This window comes from Petaurus breviceps, unplaced genomic scaffold, assembly GCF_028583685.1.
Source record: "Petaurus breviceps papuanus isolate PSGF00001 unplaced genomic scaffold, PetGlider_PUasm1.0 90683, whole genome shotgun sequence".
NCBI lineage: Eukaryota > Metazoa > Chordata > Mammalia > Diprotodontia > Petauridae > Petaurus > Petaurus breviceps.
The window spans coordinates 6,473,662-6,495,183 of record NW_027187308.1 but is presented as its reverse complement, the minus strand read 5'-3'; positions in this window follow the sequence as shown (position 1 = coordinate 6,495,183).

Genomic DNA, 21,522 nt, shown 5'->3' with positions numbered 1-21,522 from the left:
TGCCTGCTCCCAAACCCCATGTACTTCCCCATTATCCTCTTTGGGATACATATTTTCAGTTCTCAGGAGACAGCTATCTTCATTTCTTGCAGCTATATATCACTAGTAGAATTCTGGTACCAAAAATAGGGGCCTTAGTTTTGGGGAGAAGTTTAGGATCATTAAAAGAATTTTGTGGGGCAGCTAGGTGGCTTAGTGAATAGGGCACTGGCTCTGGAGTCAGGAGGACCTGAGTTCAAATCTGGTTTTAGACACTTAACACTTACTAGCTGTGTGACCTTGGACAAGTCACTTAATCCCAATTGCCCTGCCTTCCCTCCTTCAAAAAGACCCCCCCAAAAAAAAGTTTGTGCTTTCATGAAGGCAATCTAACACTGACTCAAATAAATAATCTTAACCCAAATTGTGATTAAAATATGGTGGCTGATGGGCCCTTCCCACCAAAGGCTGGGAAAATCTACTCACTTTAATAGCTGTTTAAGGCTGTGGAAAATTCTGCTGTCATTCATTGTTCTATGGAGATAGAGTCAACCTCTATGTTTAGAATAGGTCACGAGCTGGAAAAATTCTGTTCAACCTTAATAATGTGGGATGACATACTTCATATGGCATAGTGTATACAAGACACATTAGAATAGACTTCATATGATTATTTTATGATTATATGGCTTAAGGGCCCTCTAGAAATAATCTAATCCAAGTTCCTCATTTTGCAAATAAATGTTCCAGAGAAGTCAAGTGATTTGTTCAAGATAGGTAGTTAGAGAACAGCAGTCAGAACTGGAATGTCTTCTCTCTTTGAATGTGAGACAAACATTCAAAGTTGGGAGTTACAAGTGTTATTTTTCAATATTATTTTTCTATATTATTCTATAATGATATTTTATTATACTATAATACTAAATATTATATAATTATTATCCCATAATAATTTCCATAATGATTTTACTATCTTTATACTTTCATATTATTTTACAATGTTATTACCTTACCATATAAATATATGTTTTTAAGCAGTTTACTCTGTAAGATAATTTTAAACCTAATTCTATTTTTTTAATGAATTAAAATTCACCTTCTCTCCTTCCTACCTCTCCTCTAATCACTAAAAAAGAAAGAAAAACAAAGCCTTTTAACAAATAGACATAATCAAGGCATACAAACTCCCTTGTTGGCCATGTCCAACATAAATAAGCCTCAGTCTGCACCTCTCATCACCTCTCAGGGGATAGATAGCATGTTTCATCATGAGTCCTTTGGAATTATGTATTGTTGGTTATTATGTGTGGATCAGAATTCTTAAGTCTTTTAAAGTTGTTTGTCTTTGCAATACTGTTGTTAAATTATAACTTCTTTTTTTCATTTTTTGCTCAATTCACTTTCATCAGTTCATACCAATGCAAATTTCTCTGAAAATTTATTGCAGCACAATACTATTCCATCACATTCATTTCTCTTATTAGTTCTGCCATTGCCTTTAGTTTCCATTTCTTTGCCACCACAAAAAAAGAGCTGCTAAAAATAGTTTTGTATATATAGGTCCTTTTTCTATTTCCTTGATCTCTTTGGAGTACAGTTCTAGTAGTGATATATAGGGTAACTTTCAATTATGTTTTAGGGAAGTCCCATGCTTTGGGGGAAATACATCCTCAAAATCATAATTAATTCAGTAAGAATTACAGTAGAATTATATTTATAAAGACTTGATTCATCCACATTATCATTAATAATATGGATAGAGATTACACCTGTGATTTTATTAATATATGGAGCTCCCAAGCAAAGAAACTCCCCCAACCAATGCAGGGCAGCACCTTTTCTACAACTTCGTCTTAAAGAATTTCCTAGAGCATTGAGAAGTTGTGACTTGCCCGAGGTAGAAGGCAGAACTTGAATTCAGATCTTTCTGGTTACAGTCAATTCTCACTACATCATGTTGCCATTAGTGATAGAGAGATAATGATAGAAAACACATTAAGTATTTCTGATAGTTAAGATAAATGATTGTGTGGAAAACATTTTAGGGGGAAGGAGAAAGGAATAAGCAGGTACACACACAGAGACATACAGAGTATTTATTATGTGCCCAGCACTGTTTACAAATACTATCTCATTTGATCATTGTGATCATTTTTTCATTCTACCATTTACATAAGTGGCCAAGTCATTTCTGGGAGTAAGTATGGAGTTAACATACCATTTTTCACCTTTTCTGCTTCATGTTCCTTAATTCTAATTGAACTTTGCTGGAAAGATCATGTTTGAAATCTCCAACATTCTTCTTAAGAAGCTGGAGTAAAGGAATTCCCTTTGTAACCCAAAACATATCAAGAGAAGGCAGCCTTTCAGGAGGGGTTTCAATCATTAACTCATATAAATGAAGTCCCAGTTGTCAAAAATTATGCTTGCTTAGAGCAGGTAAGTGGCACGGTGGGTAGAGTGGATTTAGAATCAGAAAGACTCATCTTCATGGATTCAAATCTGGCCTTAGATACTAGCTGTGTGACCCTGGACAAGTCACAACCCCGTTTGCCTCAGTTTCCTCATCTGTAAAATGAGCTGGAGGAGGAAATGGCAAACCACTGTAGTATCTTTGTCAAGAAAACCCCAAATGGGGCGGGTAGGTGGCACAGTGAGTAGAGTGCTGGCCCCGGAGTCAGGAGGACATGAGTTCGGATCTGACGTCAGACACTTCACACACACACACACACACACACACACACACACACACACACACACACCCCTAGCCATGTGACCTTGGGCAAGTTACTTAACCCCAATTGCCCTCCAAAAAGCAAAAAAAAAAAAAAACCCAAATGGAGTCACAAAGAGTTGGACACAACTGAAATGATATACTGAACAAACTGTTGCTTATTGTGCATGCCAACTTTGGGTTGCACAAGGCATTCTTAATCTATCTAAAATACTCTCCTATTGGTTTTTCCCACTTTTAAAGTGTAATTTGACACAATTATTCGTCTTTCACTCTCTTTCAGAGATGACCTGAGAAGCTATTTAGTCCAATTCTCTCATTTTACAGATGAATAATTTGAGACCCTAAAATGATAAATGACTTGCCCAAGGTCACACAGCTGAGTAGTAAGGCTGGGATTAGAATTCAGGGCCTCTGACTCCAAATCTGGAATTCCTTTCATTTTATTTCTTGGAGTTGTGTAATATTAAGAGTTGGTTGCCTGCCCATTTAACTAGAATATTTGATAAGAGTTTGCCAAGTGCTGTAAGGCACTTGTTTTTCTGGTTGGCAATTTTTCATTGCAATGATATAATTTATCATGTCACACCAGAAGTCTAGGGGATATTTAGAGTTTTTAAAAATATAATTAATTTTTCTCAGTGGTAGAAAATATGGCAGCTAAGTGATACATTGGATAGAGTACTGGGCCTGGAGTCAGGAAGACTCATCTTCCTAAGTTCAAATGTGCTCTCAGACAATTAATAGCTGTGTGACCCTGGACAAGTCACTTAACCCTGTTTGCCTCAAGTTTCCTCATCTGTAAAATGAGCTGGAGAAGGAAATGGCAAATGCCGAGAAAACCCCAAATGGGGTCACAAAGAGTGAGACATGACTGAAATGACTGAACAACAACAAAGCATTAAAACAGAATAGTTTATAAGATTTTCTTATCACATACTTTAATATAATTGCTTAAACAGGAAAACACTGATAATTAACTCTTGGTCATTCCATCCATACCCATTAGGCTTGTTCTAGGATCATTTCATCTTTTCAATAGTGGAGGAGAGGAGATGAGAAATTTTCATTCTGGAGCTGATGCTAGCCAATAGGGAAGAACTGGTTGTCAAAACAGAGGTACTCAGAGACTTAGGGAGAGGTGAGCACTGCATCTTAGAGTCCAGGATAAATGGGAAAGAAAATGCTGAAAAGCATCTCATGTAGCCTAGATCTGGGTACAGAAAACTTCAGAGTCTGGAGAAAACATGACAAAGCCAGAAAGAAAGTCAACCTGTGAAGCATAGAATGATCTTCAGAATGAAATTCTGATAATACAAACACCAGTGGTTTGATTAAGAAGAAAAAGGGGGAGCTGTCCAAAGGTAATGATGTGGGTGTACAGGGAAGTAATAGATCAAATTAGACATGTATAGGAGAAAGAAGCAAGGCCCAGTAACTGATGGTGAATCCCAATGGCCCTGTGGGTTCAATGTCAGGAACACTAAAGGTTAAAAAAAAAAGATGAAATTGAGGATGTATGCTAACAAAGCAAAATTGTTTTTTTTTTAAAGCTATGTTAAGTGCAGGCAGAAAAATAAAGAAAAAATCACATGACAACCTTTTGGGAAATAGTAGCAGATGATGAGATAGTTCTTATTCGTCTTCTCTTTTCACTACCAAGGAGAATGATTTTGGGGACTGGGAAGGACAGAATGAAAATGATTAGTGGGGAAGTGAAATTCCAAATAAATGAGGAGATGTTGAGGGAATATTCAGAGGCCTCAATGAGCTCTAGTGATCAGGCCTAGATGAATTACATCTTGAATCTGCCCAGCCAGCCTCATTTTCTTTCTTGGCCGGCTTCCTAAACAAATGACTAGGAGAATACTAAAACATGGTATGTATGCATTCCAGTAAGGTATGTAACAAATTCTATCACAATTTTCTTGTAGATGAGATAGATGTCGATTTGATAACATTATTACCATAATTTTTGATGATATTATTATTATCAGAACAGTTTGAATAATCTGACCCAAAGAGTAATAACTATGACCCTTGGAGGAAGTCTCTAGTAGTAAGCCTCAGAAATCCCATTTTCTTTAACAATTCCACCACTGACTTTGATAAAGGCATAATCAGTATACTTATAAAATTCCAAATAACACAGAGAGGGGTAACAAACTGAATAAGGAAAGTAGAAAAAAGTTCATACTAAAATTATGAATTGAAACTGATGAAATTTGGTAGAGACAAATATCCCACATTTCGGTTTATAAAATCAGCAGTACCAGTTCACGATGGAAGAGACATGGATAGGAAAAAATTCCAGTAAAAACAAAATCCCTAGGATTTTAGAGAAATTCAAACTCAGTGAGTCATTATTGTGATACAGCCTCCAATAAACTTAAAATGATCTTAGGCAGCATTAATAGAAGCATAGCATTTAGAATTATGGAAGGGATTGACCCACTATAGTCTATTTCTACACCTGGAATATTGTTCAATTTTGAATGATGCATTTTAGGAAGGACATGGAAAAATTAGAGCCTATCCAGAGAAATGAAGCCAAGATAGTGAAATGATTAGAAGTCATGCCATTGAACAACTAATTGGAGAAACAGAGGATGTTCAATCTGGAAAATAAAAAGACTTAAGGGAGACATGATGTCCATCTTCAAGTTCTTGCATGGCTGTCATATGAAAGGACTGTTAGACTAGTGTTTCTTGTCCCTGGATGAGAAAACTAGGAGCATTTAGTTGAAGTTGTAGAAAAGTAGATATTAGCTCAATAAAAGACAAAATTTTCTAACAGAGTTGTGTGAAAGTGAAGTAGGCTGTTTCATATGGTAGTGAGTCTGCTATCATTAGGCGTCTTCCAGACTACTTGCCAGGTATGCTATAGATGAGATTCCTGCATGGGTTAGACTAGATAGCCTTTGAGGGCCCCTATCAATCTGAGTCTCTATAATGCCAGCTGCTGTTTGGTTGGTGAAGTCATTATGGTGTCTTTTGGCCTTCTCATTCAGTTGACTGTTCTACCCAAGCTCACAAGTTATTTAAATAGGCCAGGTCGTAATTACACCTTTATCCTTTTTACTTTGGTTTTGATTTTAACCTTTGCTCAAATCGTGTCAATGATCTGACTGCCTACAGAGAGCTGATTCTAAACTAACTCCGAATTAGGAAGTAACATCTGTTTCTTGTCTGGTAAAATATAATCATTCTGGGAGGTGGAGGGTAGGGTTTCATATTGCTTGGGGTTCACCACATCAGAAACAGTTCAACTTCCTTCTTAAGGAAAGTAGTCTTTTTTCTGCCCTAGTGATATACCAAAATATTTGTTGTAGCTCTTTTTGTGATAACAAAGAACTGTTGGGGGGGGAGGAGAAGAAGATGCCCATGGATTGGGTAAGGGCCAAATTGTGGTGCATGAATATAATGGAATGTCACTGTACTGTGAGAAATGACAAATGATAACTATAGAGAAGTATAGAAAGACTTACATGAACTGATGCAAAGTGAAGCAAACAAGGGCAGGAAAGCAATTTACACAATGAATGTAACAACATGATTTTTTTTTAAAAAAGCATCTACCACAAAAATAATTTTAAAAAATGGAAAATTTAAAAGAAAAAAAAAACTTGTCCCCAAAGTAAGAGATGACATTTCCCTCTGCTGCAGTGCAGAGGTTGACTGCACAAGTATGAAATATTGAATAAAATGTCAGGTTTTATTTTAATGTACTGATTGATTTTGATATTTTTTCTTTCTCCTTTTTTAAAAATCTTTTAAAAGAAATTGGTTGTTTTTAGGGATGCCTTTCTCAGAGGATGGAGACAGAGACATACAGAGGAACATCTAGGCAAGGTTCAAAAAAATAAAAATCCTTTAAAGAAGAAAAGTAATCTACAAATTTCCATCCTTTTATTTCTTTATCATTCTTTGTTTCTAACTCAGAACCATATTTTCCAATGCATTTTCCACTAGGTTTTACTCTATGCTCACTTTTGGATTAGCATTATTTTGTGTTCCCAGACTTCTAAAGCCTTGCCAACTTCTCTTATAAATCATCTCCTAAGATAAGGCACAACAATGAAGTTTCTGTTTTAAGGCTTTTTAATATCCTTTTCACTAATAAAGGTCCTAGATACATTTGAAGTCATGATTAAGATTATAATAATACCTCAGATTTATATTTGTTGTTCAGTTGTTTCAATCATGCCGAACTCTTTGGACCCTATTTTGGAGTTTTCTTGGCAAAGATAGGGAAGTGATTTGCCCTTTCCTTCTCCAGTTATATCTGTATAGCACTTTGTAATAATAATAATAATAACAATAGTAATAATAATTGCTAGCATTTATATAGAGCTCTAAGATTTGCAAAGCACTTTCTAAATGTTATCTCATTTTATCCTCACAGCAAGCTGGGAGGTAGGTGGTGTTATCTTCGTTTTACAGATGAGGAAACTGAGGCTGAGAGAGGTTGATTTAGCCAAGGTCACTTGGTCCAAGGCTAGATTCAGTTTTGGGTCTTCCTAAATCCAGCACCAGTACTTTATCAGCTGTACAACCTAGCTTCCCCATATAACTTTATAATTATAAAATACTTCCCAGATGTTAATAATAATAATAACAGCTAATATTCATATAGCGCTTACTATGTTTCAGGCACTATGCTAAACACTTTATAATTATTATCTGCTTTGATCCTCTCTACAACCCTGGGAGATAGGTGATATTATCTCCATTTTACAAATGAGGGAACTGAGGCAAATAGGGTTTTGTGCCTTGCTCAGGATCACACAACTAATAAGTATCTGAATTAGTTCATTCACTGGAAAACAGTAATTCTTTACTCCATTTTTCATGTTATTTAGTCTTAGCAAATATGAAAACAAAAATCAGCTTATTTACCTAATAGCAAAATTGTCAAAGAATGAGGATAGTTTTAAAAATGCAAACTCTCAAAAACCAGATTTTTAAAATGTTCCAAATCACCAGCAGTTTTTTTTTTTTTTAATGCAAATTAAAACAACTCTTTGGTCTCAACTCACACCCATCAAATTGGCACAAAAAAAATTAATTGCAATAGTCAGTCTTGGAAAGGATGTGGGAAAAAAGAAAAAGGAAAAGTGCTATTTTGGGTGGAACTGTGAATTGATCCAATTGTTCTAAAAAACAACTTGGAATTGTGTGATTAAAGTGCCTAAACTGTGTATAACTTTTGACTTCATTATCCTACTACTGAACATATATCCCAAGGAAGTCAAAGGCAGAAATACAGAGTCCATAAATATTTAAAGCAACTATATGTGTGTGTAGACATATGTATACACACACACACACACATATATATAGTTTGTGTATATATTTTATATGCAAAGCATTTATTTTGTAGCATCAAAAAAATGGAGACAAAATAGTTGCATACTAGTTGAGAATGTCAGATCAAATCACATGCGCTTTTTTTTTTTTTAATCAGACAGTGATTTCATTAGAATGAGGAATTTCTACCTGGAACAATGAAAAGTTAAGTGATTTGCCTAATTTTATCTTTAACATAAAGTGGCATTTGCAAATGACTTGCCCAGGGGTAAAGCCTGGGAAGTGTAATTTCCTCCCATCTTGGAAAGCCTATTCAACACTGTCAATGGCTTGGGAATGGGACCAACACTCTAGTTGCATCAATTTTCACGTCTTATTGATTTCATAGATACAATCTGCTTGGTTTCAACTCCAGAAAACAAGATGCTCCTGTGCTGAGTATGCCCGGGTACCACTTTCCAGCTTCCTGATTGTCTTCTCCCATTTATTATAAACTCTCTGAGGGCAAGGATTATCTTTCTTCTTATTATTTGTCTCTCCAGTGCTTAACACAGTGCCTGGCACATAGTAAGAGCTTAATATTTATTCAATTGAATTTTTAAACACTCCTTAGAGGATTCCAACTTCCATACTCCCACCACCACCACCACTCCCACCCCTTGCTGGGTTTTTAAATGGAATGGAATGTTATTGTACCATAACAAATTATGACTATGAGAAATCCATATAATACCCATATATACTCATACAGAATGAATGAAGCAGAAGTGAAAAAAGAATTTACCCAGCAATAATAGTAATGTGAATGGAAAAGCACTGAGAGAGTTGTGTTTAGGTTAACTTCAGAATCAGCTGGCATTATACATTATTTCTGTCCTCTGGCTATACTGGTGGGAAGCCACACATAATGTCAGAAGCAGTAGTTTTATTAGTCGATTGTCCTTAACTGTTCTTTCTTTGGCACAACATAAATTCATTGATAGGAGAGTATGCCAGGAAATTACTATGATGTAAAAAAACAAATTGCACAACTAAATCTTTAAAAAAAAAATTTTTTTTGTTGGACCTATGATTTTATTGTTATAGGAAACTCAAGTGAGGAAACTCCCTCCACCAATACAGATAAGCACCTACTCTGCAACTTAGAGGATGGCCTAGGTACTGAGAAGTTAAGTGAATTGCTCAGGATCACACAGTTAGCATTTTAACAGAGGTAAAACTTGAACTCAAGTCTTCCTTTCTCTAGAAGTCAATTTCTCTATTTGGACAGTTAGGTAGCACAGTGGAGAGAGTGCTGGGCCTAGAGTGAGGAAGACTCATCTCCCTGCGCTCAAATCTGGCATCAGACCCTTACCAGTTATGTGACCCTGGGCAAGTCACTTAACCATGGTTGCCTCAGTTTCCTCACCTGTAAAATGAGCTGGAGAAGGAAATGGTAAACCACTTCAGTATCTCTATCAAGAAAACCTCAAATGGGGTCAGGAAAAGTTGAGCATGACTGGAAAACAACACCACAACAACACTCTATTTACTACACCATATTGCCTCTCAGGAAAAAAAAAAATTGTTTTTTAATGTGGATGTTTGCTTGTGTGCAAACTTGTTTCTTGAGGTAATCATAAAAAAGAAATTCATTCCTTACAATTGCAATTCTCCTCTTAGGAGTACAAAATTAGTCAAAAGTCAAAATGTGAGTTCTAAACAGGAGCAACGCATTTGAAAGGGTCTCTTTTGAGTGCAGCATCAAGGTGAATAAATACCATCATCATAACTTCATCAAATGTCAGAGGCAGAATATTACTACACTAAATAAAAATCCCATCTTTTTTTTTTTTGCTTTTTGGAGGGCAATTGGGGTTAAGTGACTGGCCCAAAGTCACACGGCTAGTAATTGTGTCAAGTGTCTGAGGCCAGATTTGAACTCAGGTCCTCCTGACTCCAGGGCTGGTGCTCTATTCACTGTGCCACCTAGCCACCCCTCATCTGATCTTTAATGGTATTTATTTTCTGGTTAAATTCAGGGTGCTTGCCTAAGGAAGGATCAAAAACGAGGAAATTTGAGGACTATTTACAAAATAACAATAACCACAAAGTCTAGCTACTTCCAGGTGTGGAAATGAAGAAACACTGCCCAAGACTAGGGGCTTTCCAAAGTTTTCCTAAATTTATTTTTCTCTTTTTAAATAACAGACAGACTTAGCAAGGTTGTTGTGTTTGGAGATATTCCTGCTGGCCTCCCCAGTCAAAGGCAAACAGGGTAGTTCCAAAACATTCGGCTCCATTTGTGATACCATAGTGATAGTTTATTTTCCTCTTGAAACAACGACCTCTCTACCATTTCTCTCTCCAGGTTTCCAAAGGTTTTTTGCTCCTTCCAAATTCTTTCCAAAACAGCATTCATTTCATGCCATAGTGTACATTATGCTTCTAGGCTCCCAAGAAAAATTGTCAAGAAATATTCCTTTATTCTCTGTTAATTATAAAACAAAATATTTAAATAAAGAGGAATGTTTTAAGCAGCAAGGACTGGTAAGCTGCAATTGATTTATTTTTAAATCAAACATTTATTGAAGACCTCCTGCTACTCATAGGCTGCCACTAACATACTATTCTCATCATGGCCTGGAGGCAAACCTAGGTTCTTGATGATTACACCTGGCAGATTCTACCAAGTTGGAAAAGCTTCAGGTATGGGCACAATGATAGACAACTTATTTGTCATATGAAAGACTATCCTTGTGAAGGATGAAGAAGATCATTACCAGATTGGCCATGTAACCATGGATTTTTCAGCTACAACAACTCTTGATGATTGTCTAAATTATAGAAGTGTTGTGATCTCTGCAGATGGAAGAGGTAGCCACACTCAGGAAATCATAATTTCTGAAAGCATAAAGACAATACAGGACACACAAAGTTACATCTATAGTATAGATGTCTGTATTGAATCCTATCTGCCTTCCCCTGCTACACTCTAAACTCCTTGGAAGCAGCAACAAAGTGTTATTTAAACTGTGTACTGTGTGCCCACTGCTGCAAACAATAGATGCTTTCTATACATTTGTTAAATGGATAAATGAATGAATGAATGAATGAAAACAATCAAGATCTTTTAAAATCCTGTATCTGTTGTCCAGTGTATTACCTATAGGTATACATATATAGATATATAAATCTTAGCTTTGTGTCATCTTCAACTTTTGAGAGGCATGTCATCCTTGACTTTGTCCAAGTCATTAATCAATGACTAAAATATTAAATACTACAAATCTGTGTTACTCCATGAAAGACTTCCATGTTGAGATCAAACATTAGTGTCTGTTCTATGTGTCTAAATGTTCAACCAGTTCCAAATTCACCTGCCCATACTATCATATAGTCCACATTTTCTCCACAAAAAAAATAGCATGAGACTTTTTTAAAAACACTTTGCTAAACTCTAGCTAAACTATACAGCATTTCCCTAATCCTACTATAGTAATCATGCTCCCAAAAAGAAAGTAATATTAGTCTGGTATAACCTATTCTTGATTAAATCCTTTTGGCTCTTTGTGATCATTGCTTCCTCTTCTAGATTTTTACTAACCAATTTTCTAACAACACTTTAGAAATAACAAAATTCATTTTCATTAGTAAAAGTTACAAACTACCAAGAGAATAATGGGAGAAAGTAGGAATGAAGAGGGAATAGCACTTCCAGATCTCAAACTATATTATAAAACAGTAATCATCAAAACTATTTAGTACTGGCTAATTGATATTTGTAAAGCACTTAGTACAGTACCTGGCACATAGTAGACACTATATAAATGTTACTTATCATTACTAGTAGAAGTAGTAGCAGCTGCAGCAGCAATATTAGTAGTAGTAGTAGTAGTTTAAGATTAGAAATATAGAACAACGGAATCAATTAGACAAAGAAGAACCAAGAATAATTAAATTCAAGAACTCTATGTGAAAAATATGACATCTAATGGGGAAAAACTCCCTATTTAACAAGAATTTATGGGAAAACTAGAAAGCAGTCTGGCAGAAAATATGTTTAGATTAGCATTTTGTATCTAATGCTACAATAAAATCAAAATGGATACTTGACCTGAACATTAATGGTCATACCACAACAAAATTAAAAGAGAACCAGACGAGACATGTTTCACAGTAATAGCCTTACATACACAAGGAATAGAAGTAGTTGCAATAGATAAATACCTTGCAGGGAAAGGAAAGCAGGGCCTCTTCACTTTTTCTTTGCATCAGTAGTACTTAGCAAAGTACCTGACATATAGTAAGTATTTTAAAATGATTACTAATTAATTAATTGATAATTTTGATTGTAAGGAATTGAAAAGGTTTTACATAGACAAAATTAAGGCAAATGGGATAATACACATCAAATTTAAAGTGAATGAATAAATGAGAAAGCATTATTAAGAACTTACCATGCATAAAGTTTAAATAAAAGAAAGTAAAACAGTTCCTACCCTTGAAGAGTTTATATTCTAATGGGGGAAGTGCAACATATGGTTGGCAACCTGGTGGAAAGTAATGTGGAGGTGTGTATATAGGCAAGATAAGATAAAATCTGACCTATCAGAGCACAGGATAGTCATAGGTTCAGAGAACAAGGTTCCAATGGCAAAGGGCTAAGGAGGTTAAGCATAAAGACCAAAGTGATGGTGGCAGTTCAGAAACGACTGCTGTCATGCAACTCTGCATCTTGACAAGGGTGTGGTATCCAAGGTACATAGGCAACCAACAAGAATACAAAATGCCATTCTCCAACTGATAAGTAGCAAAAGGATATGAACAAATAGTTCTCAAAATAAGAACTTCAAGCATTCAATGGGGGCAGCTAGGTGGCACAGTGAATAGAGCCCTGGAGTCAGGAGGACCTGAGTTCAAATCCGGCCTCAGACACTTAATACAAAAACTAACCATGTGACTTTGGGCAAGGCACTTAACCCCAACTGCCCTCCAAAAAAAAGCAAAAAAAAAACCCAACTGCAAGCTCTTAACCTTATGAAAGAATGCTCCACATCACTAATAATAAGAGAAATGAAAATCAAAATAATTTGAATGACTCACTTTATATCCAGCAACTTGACTGATGGGAATAGTCAATGCTGGAGGAATTGGTGGGGGGCAGGGCAGGGGAGAGAAGGGCACATAAATGCACTATTGATGCATGTGATTTGATTCACCTATTCTGGAAACCAATTTTGAATTATTTGAAGAATGTAACAAAAGTGTCTTCATCCTTTGATCCAGAAATTCCACTACTAGACACACACCCCAAAGAAGTCATCAATAAAAAGAAAGGCTACATTTAGTATATAAATATTATAGGGTGGGTACAAATTTTTATAACAACACTTTTTGGTGGTAACAAATGAATGAAATAAAACAAATATCCATCAGTTTGGAAATGGCTAAATAAATTATGGTGCATGAATATAATAGAATGCTACTTTGCTAGAAGAAATGAAGAATATTAAGTGTACAGAGAAATAAACGGAGAATTATATGAACTCATATAAAGTGAACTAAGCAGAAAAAGAAACATGTACAATGACTACAATGTAAATGGAAAGAACAATAAAACAGTTGAAAGTGAACCCATTGCAATTATAATGACAAAGGTTGACTCCCAAAAGAGATATGAGAGGATACCTTTGTTTCAATCTTTCTTCACAGAGGGAGGGGCTTGCTGCATGTAAAGGTTAAAGGACAGAGAAGGAGAAACAATTTAATAATCTTCTTTAATGTGAAAAGTGGCTTTCTTGATTGTATTTGAGCAAATATATATGTATGCATAATAGTATACATATATACATATATATGGATATATATGTGTGTGTGTGTATATATATATAATCTGCTCCCCTCTCCCACCAGTTTTATTAGCTTATTGTTCCATAGGAAAATCAATGGTAAGTTTTAGTCATATTATATTCAGGTTACTAGAAATTTAAGCTGTGCATTTTTATATTAGCTCTAAATCAGCATTAGGTCAAGACTTTATTTTCAAATGGCTTAATATAACTTACTTAAATGGTTTGGCCTGAAATAAATCATCCTTTATTTTCTTTGATCTGGATTTGAGTCCTTTCTCAAACACTTCCAAGCTTTGTGATTAAATCACTTTGCCTCTATAAAACTGAGCTTCCTCCTCTGTAAAATGGGTATGTTATTTACTCATAGTACCTAATTCATATGACTATGGCAAAGTAAGTCCTTTAAAAGAAATCTTAAATTTGCTATAGAAAATGAGAATTATTAGGGGCAGCTAGGTGGCACAGTGAACAGAATACTGGCCCTGGAGTCAGGAGGACTTGAGTCCAAATTTGGCCTCAGACTTAACCTGTACTAGCCATGTGACCTTGGGCAAGTCATTTATCTCCAATTGCCCTACCTTTCCCCTTTCTCCCCCAAAAAAAGAGCCAAAAAAGAAAGTAAATGGGAGTTATTATTGTAAAGTCTTCTTAATGTTTTTTTTTCCCCTCATTGGTTTCATTCACACTAACAACAAAGATATTCTCTTCATTTCCTAAACTAGGATCTAGTTAATCACAAAAATGACAAACTAATATGATAGCACAATAGCCAAAAAGCAGTATGTTCAAACTCAAAGTAATTTATAGAAAATAGTCCCTTAGAACATTAACTGAATCACAAATAAGAATTTATGTTAAAGTTTATAGAGATAGTGACTAGACATGTTTTCATTGTACAGAGAATTCCCATGTAAGGAAACTTCCTTTCCCATGGCAGGACAGCACCTGCTCTATGAATTACAGTCTCAGACAATTCCTGAGAGCACTGAGTGGTCAATAGACTAGGCCAGGGTCACACCATGAGACACAGGGCTTTAACCCAGGTCTTCTTGACTTCTTTGAGCTCAGTATCTACTACAGTCTGATGTTTCCCTTGTTAAAGTTTATTTTAAAAAAATTAAATAACTCTCTTACTTGAAACTCCTAAATTGTTCTCTGAAAATATTCAAGTTACTAGTTACAATTTCCCTTTTGAAGAAATTCCTTGCTTATTCATTCTCTTAAGTACTACTTAGTTGTGAGAGAAAGGATTATTTCTCTATTGTATTTAATAACTAATTATTGAATTAAGACCAAGGTTTTCCCCTTTTCTACTTCCTCATCCAGAAATCAACCAATGTAGGAAATCTTGGGCAAGGACTTAGCCAGGCTAAGATCTAATCAAAGTCAATGAAAGAAATTTTAAGGGTGTGGATTCTCTCTTTTACCAGATGAGTGATATAGAAATTGATAAATGTCTTTGACCAAGACTTAGGCCATCCACGTCATGTACCTCCAAGATCCTCATTAGAATGACCCCACATCTCATTATAATATTCATTTTCTCATTAATTATTAGCCAATTAGAATTGATTGACACCCTCAGGAACACCCACTTTTCCAAGGGTATATAAATGGTGAGCCTGCTACCATGAAGATCTTTGACATTCAAGAGTGCCACTGACCTCTTTTATTAAAAAACTGCTAGCATTATTGATCAATGATTAATTACCCAGAAATTATGTCTCTTGAACTTTTTTAATATCACAGTTATAACCTCTTATGTCTGTCTTTATGTTAATAAACACTTCTCTGAAAATGGAGACAAATATAACATTTCCTCTATAGGTCAAGTTAGAATATGAAATGTACCCTAATATCATTACATAAACAAGAAATATTTATTTGCCCTTGATGATAACTGAATCTTATACATTTAATCTATTTTTTAAATTAGGAGACTTTGATAAAGGTTGCTTTACTGTGATAAATTATGGACAAGTATTTATACATTTACTATTTAAAAAGAAATGTCAACAGTGCATCCACATAAACTCTGCCAATCCAAGAAAGAGGCTATAGTCAATGACAAAACACACCCAAGCAAGTTTTGCCACTTACTATCAATGTATTAATGGTAAGTATTTTTATCTGAGTCTCAGTTTTCTAATTTGTTAAACAGCAGAGTAATTTATATTATCTTCTTCAAATTTTTATTGTGAGAAAAGCACTTTGTAAACTGTAAAGCAAAAAGTAAATATGAGTTATTAAAGCATGATTGTTCTTGAAAATGACAAAGACCTTCACACAATCCTCAATACTCTGACAGAAATTGGAGAAAATTTCATTGAAAGAAAGAAAGAGACCCGAAAACTGCTACTGGAAAGGGCAGCACATGTTGCCATCACTGCAGATTCTAGGTGTCCTACAAGGATCAGGTCCCTAAAACTAGAAGCATGATGTAGGCAGTTAACTCTCACCAAGGTAAGTCACAACAGTACAGTGGTGGAGGAAGATGGGACCTGGGGAAGTGGTGTAGTAGTGATGGCAACCTTTGGTAGAGGAATGATGTGGGGGAGGGAACATTATACTAGGTAGAAGAGAGGAAGAAAAGTAGTGGATTTCAAGGTACAAAGTATTGCTTTTTAGGAACAATAAGTGATAAATGATAAATTTGGACTGGCTTCAACTTTGAGGAGAGACACAGAAAGAAACAGAGAGACAGAGACACATAAGAGAGACAGAAGACAGAAGCAGGAGATGGAAGGGGAGGGAGAGGAGGAGGAGGAGCAGGAGGGGGGGAGAAGAATAAGGAGGAGAAGGAGAAGGAGGAGGAGAAAGAGAAGGAGGAAAAGGAGATGAAGGAAGAAGAGGAGAAAAAGAATAAGAAGAAAAAGGAGGAAGAGCAGAGGGGGTGGAAGGAGAAGGAGGAGGAAAAGAAGAACCAGTTGTTAAACAATTACCAACTCAGTGAAAATTTTTGCATCATCCCAAAGGGAAGAAATATCAATACAGCAGGGAACCTCATTCATTAGGGAGCAGCCTAGAGCTATTGCTTCTGGGGTACAATTAGACATATGGACTATTAAGGTCTTGACCAAGGGCTCTTAACCTGATATCTGTGAACTTTTAAAAATATTTTGATAAATGTTCTTCTGTGTTATTGGTTTCCTTTGTATTCTTTTATATTTGTACATTTTCTATGTACTTTATTTTGCATTTAAGAACATATTCTGAGAAGTCCCTAGTCTACACCAGACTGCCAAAGGGATCCATAATACAAAAAAGTTACCTCTTTATCTGAAAGAAAGATGGCACCTACCAGAAGGGAGGGTTGTTTAATGCCCTCTGGCAATGAGTTTTCCTGACTATCAAGAGACTCAAGCATGAGCCCAATTTGAATTTTTACCAGGTTAAATCATACCTGTCCTACTGTCTGTCTCATGCCTTTTTTAACCTGAATGCTTTCAAGTGGAAGTAAGGGACCTTAGGGAGGCAGAAGCCAAATTTGAATGTTCCCAGGAAAAGCAATGGGTAAGGGACACAAGGAATAGATAGAATTACTGGGAGAAGTCCTCAGAGTGTTGAATCCAGTTCATCCTGTCAAGAACCAGAGTCCACATAGCACATGAATTACATTACTTTAAAGTAGAATAAGTAAAAGTCTACTTGAGAAGGATTTATTCATTCACTATGAATTAATGTGTAACAGGTCTCCCAGCTGGACACTGTCAGGCCTCAGGGGCCACTTACCACTAAGAGCTAACAAAAGGAAAATGGATTTTCTTTTCTTAAAACATCACATTTTTCTGCAAAGAATACCTGTGGAATGAATTAAGAAGACAACATAGCTCTCCTGCGGGATACAATTAGCCAGATGTCCTCAGTGTCTGGGTTACTCCCTATAAATAAGTTATATATCTCTGGAAACAGTAAACATTATTTTTGAACCAGAATGTGCCAATTAGCACACTGAAAGCATCCTCTATAATTTATCCTCTTGCTAGCAATCACACTGACTGGAATGCCTTCCATTCTTCTCCTTTTCACTTACTGAAACTTTATTCATCCTTTGACACAGCTTTTTCCATGAAGTCTTTGCTAGCCATCCCAGCTGAAAGTGATTCTCCTCTTCTTCCTTCTCCTCTTCTTCTTTCTCCTCCTTCTGTCCTTTCTTCTCTCCCTTCTCATTCCCTCCTCTTCTATCCTTTTTCCTCTCTTTTCCTCTTCCCAGTTTACTTACCTTTTCCTTCTCTTCCCTTTCCTCTTTTATCCCTTTTCTTTTCCTCCTTTTCCTTCTCTTTCCTCTCCTCTTCTCTCCTTCTATCCATTCTCCTTCTATCCCTTCTCCTACACTATCCTTTTGCCTCTCTTCTTGACTCCTCTCATCTCCTCTCCTCTTGTCCCTTCCTCTCTCCTGCCCTCTCCTTTTCTCCCCTCCCCTTCAGGACTTAGGATTTACACTCTTCATTTTGCATTTGCATATCACTTTTTATTGTTATTTATCTTTTCTCATATGATGTGTATTATGTCCCTAATTAAATTATAAATATTCACCTAAGTCATCTGAAACAGTTAATGCAACTTCTAAATATGTCCAGTTTACTTCCAACAATAGCTTAGATCGCATACATCTGATTAGTGCTATTAAACTTATCCCAAAACTATGGGAGGCATTATAAAAGCTTGACTGAACACTTAGTATGTATGTATTCATAAAACACAACAAAAATTTTTTCCAATCTACAATACAGTACCCATGAAATTCTCAATCCATTTTTCTATAACAACTTTTAATTTAGTTTAATAGAAGTTCCTATTTAAAAAAATTAACATAGAAAGCTTTTTCAGTTTGCCTTCCTAGGATGAGAGACTTAGAGTTAATATGGACCTTCTAGAGGATCTAATCTAGCCCCCTAGCATTTTAAAATTTAAAAGTGATTTAATTGAACCACATTGTTTTCTATAGAAGAGGAAAAGAAGGCCTAAAATGTACCTGAGGTCAAGTGGCTTAGTGGCACATGCCAGACTAGAATCTGAGGTTTCTAGCTTTTATTCCAGGGCCCTTCCCACCACACCACATTCCCTCTGGTCTTGTTCCATGGAAAACTCGACCAGCCAGCGCCAGGGAAGGCTCCATAGACATGCATGGATAAGCTATGTTGTGCAAAGGCAAAGCAACAAGAATATATCAAGCCCATACTCTGTTCTAGGCATTGTGGTAAGCACTAGGGATATAAATATATGCAGAGAGAAAGCCAGTCCCTGCCTTCAGAGTGTTTAAGGGGAGGACAACACACAAAAAACATCTGAAAAGTGGGAGGAATGGGTACTCCACGCTGAGATACTGTTGAAATCCAGAAAGTTAGAAGCAGAACTAAGAGGGTAAGGGAGGCTGACAAACCTTGGCCCTTCCCTCCAAAAACAGAGGCTGTGGAACAAATTCACCAATGAGAGGAGCATGGGCTTGGCTGAGGAATAGTCTGGGGTGAAAAGGCCTTAGAGGTGGATGAATGTTCTAGGGTGAGAAGGTGTCAGGCATCAAGGGAAGTTCCAAAATGAGACACAGCTAAGCCATCCTGGTGGCAAAGTCTAGAGGCTCAGAACTTCCAAGGTTCCACCAAAGTAAAACTATCCCCATCCTTTCATACTATTACATATTAAGTCATACAACTAAACAGCTACTGTCAATTTGTTGCAGTTATTGTTCAATCATTTCAGTCGTGTCTGTCTCTTGGTGACCCCATTTGGAATTTTCTTGGGAAAGATACTGGAGTGGTTTGCCATTTCCTTTTCCAATTCATTTATAGATGAGGAAACTGAGACAAACAGGGCTAAGTGACTTGCCCAGAGTCACACAGTTATTAAGTGTCTGAGGCCAGGTTTGAGCTCAGAAAGAGGAGTCTTCCTGACTTCAGGACTGGCATCCATCCACTGAACAATCTAGCTGCTCATTACTGTCAAGAGCAATCAATAAACTTCAATTTGAAATTGAATTCACACTAGAACACAGCTATCCCTTCCACATTGTGACTTCCCCCATTGGGGTTTCAATGCAGGTCGGTATAAGGAATTAAATGGGAATTTGGGGAGAGTTTTGTGGAAGCTGCAGATGATATGCAAAGGCTAGTAAATGACACAGAAAAAGTTTAGAAACTCAGAAATGTATAAAATGTATGTACAGTATTATATAATATCAACAGATTTTATCTTTTAATACCAAAATAATTTAGACTTTTTCTCTGGTATGAAGGGAAGACCAAAACATCTTACAGGGATTTCCCAAATCAAGGGTATGCTGTGTCCCTAAGCCCCATGATGTGGAAGGGATAACTGTACATGTTAATTCAATCATCCATTGGCTCAGGGGCACTTTCCCCATCAAAACAATATACAGTCAGCTACTCTTTAACCAAGGAAAGAGGCCAGAAGAGTTAAGGTAGACTACAAAAGACAGAAGATAGTATTCTGTATATTTATTCCTCCCCAAAAAAGCATACACATCTGATACTGATTTGCTGTGTGACCTTGGGTAGGTAACCTAAACTTCCCTGCTCAATTTACTCCTTTGTAAATAAAAGAGTTTGACTAGGTGACAATCAAGGGCCCTTCCAGCTCTAGAGTAGTGGTCTTATGTGCACAGTGAAACTATTAAGACTTTTCAGAACTGCACAGAAAAAAAGGTAATAAAAAATATCCCCATATTTGGTGCTATTCCAGAGTGGGAGCTAAGCCACACAATGAAGTGGTCACTGTCAATAGCAACCAATAAATACCAACATGAACCTACATTCACACCAGAATCTACTGAGTCAACATCCTTTCCAGCACAGTGAAATTTACATTATCACATTCTCCACTTTCTGCAAAAAAAAAAGTCTGAGAATTTCTTTCCAGACTGTTTATTTTATATTAGGTTAATCAGTCACAGCCTGAAAGTAGGTCAGACACTTTGCTGCCCTAAACTCAATGGTCTTACAGCAGAGGATGATAGAATACAGAGAAACAGTCAAGTTCCTCTTTTTGCTAATGAAAAATGAGAAAAACACTTCTGGAATTTATTGACCAATCCATTATAGATAATATTTTAATCATACAAAGAATGGGTAAGAACATAACTCATTTCTTCCCTTCTCCACCATCTTTCTGTCATCTGTCTATTTTAATATGAGTATATTTCTATCATAAAATTAATTTGAAGCATAAGGATAACATCCAGTTTATATACGTTTTATTATAGTGAGAAAAAGTCATCAAGAATCATAATATTTATGGGGGCTTTATTTGACCTTTAATTTAGTTGAATCAATTGTTTAGCAAGGTAGTTTCTGAGTTTGATAATAACTAAAATAAAGAATGTAATGTGCTAGCAATTCAGTTGATAATTCTTAATTTAATCACCATATTACTCTCAGTCCTAGATTCAATACTTTCACTGCTAAGGTCTTCTGGGAAGTTTAGCTAAAATAAATTCCTGATACAAAAATAGTATTTAAATAAGAATTCAGTAGATCATAGACTTTAAAAAAATTACATTTTAGAAGCCATTTGGCCCACCACCACCACCCTCATTTTATAGATGAGGAATATGCGCTTCAGAGAGATTAGTTCATTTCCCCAAGATTATACGGGTATCAAGTTATAAAGGTGGGATTTGAATCCAGATCCTTTGATACCCCATGCTTT